Here is a 6,207-nt window from a genome sequence, read left to right on the forward strand (position 1 = left end):
GTCAATAATGCGCGTATACTTTGTACAAGTCTGTCCGAACGAACGAAAGGTTAATTTTGCAATTTCACAGACCGCGGCGCCCGAGGCTAATGGCCACGCAGATGCTTAAATAAACATAACAATATTCGATTAGTGGCGATTTCGTCAACAATAACCGGAGCGAATCGCCGCCGGCCAAAATCTCATATCATATAATAGCCGCCGACATAATATTTTATACAATATCACAATATATATATATATATATATACTATTTACATGTACGCGCGTATATGTGAGTGTTACGGGTATATATACGGTAACGTCCTCGAATATAAAAATTAAAATATAAACACATTGAACGCGTTTTTCGAGCTAGGTGCTATGTGTTTACTAACTGTAGACATTGCACGTACCTACGTACTTAGCTGCTCAGTTTGTACCGGGGTCGTCGAGTGAGCGAAAACTACGAAATGGTTCGGAAATCACACCAAAAATGGGGGGAGGGGGTTGGGTTGAAGTCAAACGCGTGCCATACAATATTCACGGCGAAGAAATTTCGAATCTTAATCTTTACGATATAATATAATACGTTCAATGTATTACCTACACACATTTTATCATCGGATTTACGCTCATGTGTCGTGTTTAATTCGTTTTTGGCGCGTTTTATGATATTTACGGATTGATGAATTCGTGTTTTTGCACGCGTAAACGCGACAGATCAACACATAAACATCGTGACATGCAATGTATTTAAACACGATTATTGTAACACATTAATGTGGGCGGAAAAATAAAGGTCGTCCACGCACGGATACGTAAACGATTTATGATCGTGTGATCTGACCTGATATCGGACGACATTGACTTGACCCCGCGACTACTGCACTACATAAAACGATATCGTATACTATAGCCATGTAGATCGAAATTCAAGGATCGTCGATTGACGTACAAGTGCGCAATAGTACTACACGCCTATCTATCGGTGGCGTACCTAAACAATGTAACGATCGTTTATTTATAATAGCCGCGTGCAGATCGTCTAAATTCTAAACAGTTTTAATATAATCCATGACTATATTATTACGTATGTATAGCCGTGCAGGTAGATCCATTTAAGTATCTATACGCTCATCGTTTCTATAATAATTATTAATATTTTTGAAGAATTTATTTTCTTACATAATTTAATTATTAAAAAAAAACCATTTTTTTTTCTAACAAAATTATCAATATAATTATTATGTATTTTACTCTTTTAAAATTCAGTGTTTAGGAATCAAAATGTTCTGTTTCTTAGTATTAATCTGTACAACAATGTATATGTAATATCACTAAAATAAGTGATACTTAAATAGTTAAAAAAAAAATCTAACCAAAAAATACAGCAATTATGTAATGATATTAAATTATACGAAAAATTAAATTTCCAAAAAATTTAATAAGCACTTCGAAATAATGAGTGCAGACACAAATTAAATGGATCATCTGATGTATTATATAATTTATGGCAGAGGTCATTATTACTCTTATAATCATGATGGCATGTGTACGTATTATTTTTACCAGACACGATCGGAAAGTAAAATATCGAGTATGTATCTATCTACCAATGGGTCGGCGTACGTCGTTTTCTATTCAAACGCATTTATAATGCGCACCTGTCGCAGTCGTGTATGTTAAAAAATTACAATTACATTATGCATGTTAAATATGTTTTCAAGTTTTTTTCCACTGCATTTCGATATTATTATTAAAATAGTATTGTAAATTATTTGCTTCCACTGCGATGCGATGCGTATATAGTACTGTTTACACAGCACCTAGAGTGAACCAATAGAGTACTGGTACCGACATTTATTTTAATTATTTGCGTACGAGGATGTTGACTAGTTACCCTCAGCCACGAATGTATCAATTTATCGCTCTCGATGTAAAATAGCACATTGGATATTAAGAGAGGAAATTTCATTTACACCGCGATTGATTTTGGGTATGAAAATTTTTTTTTTGACAAATTACAATGTGTGACGATTATTATTATCGTTGAAAGTATTGTACTTATTCTTTCACTGCGTGATTTTTATAATTCAATACTTATACTATAGCCGCAAACACAACATCACATTGACATATCTTCACCTCCCTTACATCTTAAGCCATATTGTGGTCGTGTATACAATAAGTCTAGGGTAACTAGAGAATTTTGTATAGTTTGGGATGAATTGTTACAGAAAAATTAATTTTACCTTACAGGTACATGCGTGAATTCGTGGCCCTTCGTTTAGCTTTCGATATAACATAATAATATTATATTTCGAGTCAATCTGCCGACAACAAAATTATTCGAAGGTATCATCATCGAACAAGAAATATAATATTATGCCAGCGTACGCAAGCTTAACGAGCAGTCCTAAATTCGCAGCGCACACGTCGACCGGCTGCGGCGGTGTACGTCTAATATTATGCATATATATAAATAGTGTGATATATTATTAAAACGTCGAAATGTACGTAAGTAGTGAAAGTCCAGTTTTTTACCGATATGACTTCATCCGCGACTGGCACCTACGGGTACGGCGTATTTTGAACGTATCCGCGCACGCGTTTATTATAAAAATGTGAAATATGGCTGCTGGGCACATATAAATATGTAATATAATATATTTTACCGGTTGATACGTGTTTACTTTTTCCTGCCTTATAAATTGCGCGTTTTATTATTAGTTTCGAAAACCTATATTTTGCATCTTATTTTTTTTCTTCTTAATAGTCCAATATTTTATAAATGGTTGTAAATAGGTATATAAATGTGCGTAAATGGCTATATTATTGGGCGTGTTTGTTATTACGTTCAAGACGGAGCTTACAGAATGCGTTAAGGTTTACGAGATCTTTTAATGTTTCAGGAATCCTTCTTTTTTTACGTTTTTAACTTTTCAAACACTATTAAGTAATTATTCAATTATAGTTATATTATTTTCGAAAAGATTCAATCGTCTAGGAATATTTGCTTATCTGCTGTAAACCGTAATTATTGACCTAGATGTGTGTAACTAATACATACGAGTAAATAAGTACCTATATTATGTATGGGATATTATTTTTCCTATACTGTATTATTAATATTGAAATCGTATAATTATATAGTATTCGAAAACGCAGTATAGAAATTCTATGAAAATGTTTGAATAAAATAGCTTTAGATGATTTTTACGAGAAAAATAATAAATAATGTCGGGAGACGATTGGTATTAATTGATGTGAAAGTTTTTATTTTTATTTTTTAGTATTTTTGTTTAAGTTTTTTTAACGTATTATAAAAGACACTTTGACAGTCACTTTTATTACCGATTACTAGTATCTATATAATATATATGTACGTTTAACAATTAAATTCATCAAAACCAAAATCGTTATGAGAACTTTTTCAATTTTAATACATTTCAATTGCTATTAGTTCATTAAAAAAATATATATATACTATCTAGTTATATATAATAATATGATCGCTTGGGTTTTACTCGACTGCGAAATCACTGTACACACACTTACTCTCCTTTTATAACATTTCAAACTATATGGTTACGTCGGGAATATTGACAAGCTGACAGAGAATAGGTGATAGGTTCACTAATGCACTATAACAATGTAAATATATGATTGACATTTGATAATAGGAAAGATAAGGTGGTAAGACGGAATTTCAATTTATTTACCTCGACCAATCTATACTGTATATTTATATCTAAAGAAAAAATATACCTGCTATTATTACATGTATAGGTGCGTGAGAATTTTTTCGTTAACAATCAAAAAAAAAAATAAATTTCTAATAGCTACAATGGTTATAATGTTGATTTATAAGACAAAAATATTATATTTTTTTAAAACTAACTTTAGTTTTAACGATTTAAATGTATTTATTGAATATTTTGTATTACCTAAATAATATAATACTTCACTTAAAAGCTAAAGTTCACTTTCCAATAATTATATTTTTATCAATCATATTATATCCTTACAGTTTACGAGCATTATTGATCATATAAAGATTTAATAATATAACATAACATTCTTAATATTATCGTTCGAAACAATATTATTTTATTATTAAAACTTATTTATTATGAATCTGTGAGTGTTGTTTTTATTAATTTATAATGGCTGTATAAAATATAACGAACAAAATTTAAATAATAAAAACATGTAATACCAAATTAACTATCGGAATTTTTTGTAAAATGTTTTTTTTGTAATTAATTATCATACTGTAATGAATCAAATAATCTATTTTTACATGAATAAAATAAATAAAATTATACAAATGTTTAGGTATAAACATAACTGTATAAAGTAAGTTAATTTTAAAGTTTCGAACGACTAAGAATTATTAAAAAAAAAAAGAAATAAACGAAAAAAGAAATTCATAGCACGAATCTTATGCTACGTTATAATAATTGTTGATTAAAAATTAACTACGTACTTTTTATTACCAAATTGTTTGTTCAACTAGTTTAAATAAAATTAGAATTAAAACAATAAGTGCAATAAATTGTTCGGATTAATTTTTTTCTATTTTTTTTTTTTTTTTTTTTTTTTTAATAATCTATAAATATGATAGTAATAATAAAACATAATATCACTTGAACTTAGCATTATAATTTGCCTACCTTAATGCGATTGGGCGTTGATCGTCGTCGGTATGTTCTTGTGTTCGTCTAAAATATCGGTGCACAATAAAATACTATACCTACTCCTTACACGTCTTGTATACTATAACGTTCGGCGCGCGTCGTAACCTAACCACATCACCGGTTCGGAAACGAATGGACCTCTTAGGATTCGCGATTCTGTTCATATAATATCAGTTTTGTGAAAGTATCAAGGTGATTGTGACGCCGTTTTGGTGGTGTGTTTTTTTCTCTCATCTCGCAGGGTCAGCTGCTCGGTTCTTGATTCGATTTTTGGTGTGCATTTTTTCCCGTGGAGGTCCTGCTCAACTATGCGGTTTATACACTCGACTCGACACACCTTGTCCTCTTGACATAATAGACATCAAACGTGCGTACGCATTCATGTATGTGTGCGTTTCTTAATAATATTTGTGTAAATTGTGTATATTCTATAAATTGTATTACCTACATATCGGAAATTAAAAATTAAAAAATATAAATAACAATTTTATAAAACAGAATTTTAAATGCCGTGAAACGGTTGTAGCTTTTGTATAAATTAAAACGCGTGGTATAAGTACACGATGTTAACAATAGTATTCAATATTCATAATAATGTATTATAATATGTCATATAGGCCACTTGAAAATTAGGTATCTGATTTTTTTTCTTCAAATAGCTTAGTAGTTTATTTTTTAAATAACCGGTTGAATTTTAGACTTATTTCATAAAGATCGATTAAAATTAAATTCATTAGGAAATATTTTCAATTTTCATAAATCGATTATAATATATTATCAATTTTTAATCTGTTACAAAAAGTGATATAGTTAGTTACATATTTATAATTATACACTGTAGTGCAATAAATTATATCAGTCAATAATCATTAATTACGATTATATTAAATTAAATTATTGTGACAGGAAATTAAATATAATATTAAAAATTATTTTAAGTTTTTAGTTATTTTATTTTTTTAAATAATATTGTTATTCGTATTATTAATTCAAAAAAATTAATAGTATATTATTATCTAAAATAATAATAATTTAAATTTATTTATAACAACGAGATAACACTTACAAATTAAAATTAAAATGAATTTATATAGGTTAAATGACTAAGCTTTTTGTTAAATATTTACTTTATATCAAAGGAACTATGAAAATTTGAACAAAATATGTGAACTATATGTTTAATTAACGTTATATATTATATCAATTGCATGCACACAGAAAAAAAAACCAACAACATTAAACTCATTTCATATTTTTGCTACGATCATCAAGAGAATATTATCGAACGCGTTTTTGAAGTATTTAACTTTTTAATGTATATTATATTATATGGAATAGGTATATAGACTATATACCTAAAGGTTCTTCAATATGATGTTCCGGTTTGGTGATTTTAAAATTTGGCAACTCTCTTATAAAGTGATTATATTATACCTACGCTCACGTCGGAGTTCTTATATCAGCTATGTTTTACTAAAATTTATTGTTTATAGTCCACGACGATTTATTTTTGTCGAAAAATTAT

The 6,207-nt window shown here is 28.9% G+C and overlaps 1 protein-coding gene across 1 annotated transcript in view; it reads right to left on the reverse strand.

The window, feature by feature from the left end:
* The window catches only part of LOC112603363 (peroxidase), a 31,138-nt gene extending 26,313 nt beyond the window's left edge, over positions 1–4,825 (reverse strand). The window contains exon 1 of the mRNA XM_025351891.1: positions 4,659–4,825. The gene's annotated coding sequence lies outside the window, so the exon portion shown is untranslated. The remainder of the gene's footprint in view (positions 1–4,658) is intronic.
* Between the last annotated feature and the right edge of the window lie 1,382 nt (positions 4,826–6,207).

Source organism: Melanaphis sacchari, unplaced genomic scaffold (assembly GCF_002803265.2).
Source record: "Melanaphis sacchari strain LSU unplaced genomic scaffold, SCAv2.0 Contig106_pilon_pilon, whole genome shotgun sequence".
Lineage (NCBI taxonomy): Eukaryota > Metazoa > Arthropoda > Insecta > Hemiptera > Aphididae > Melanaphis > Melanaphis sacchari.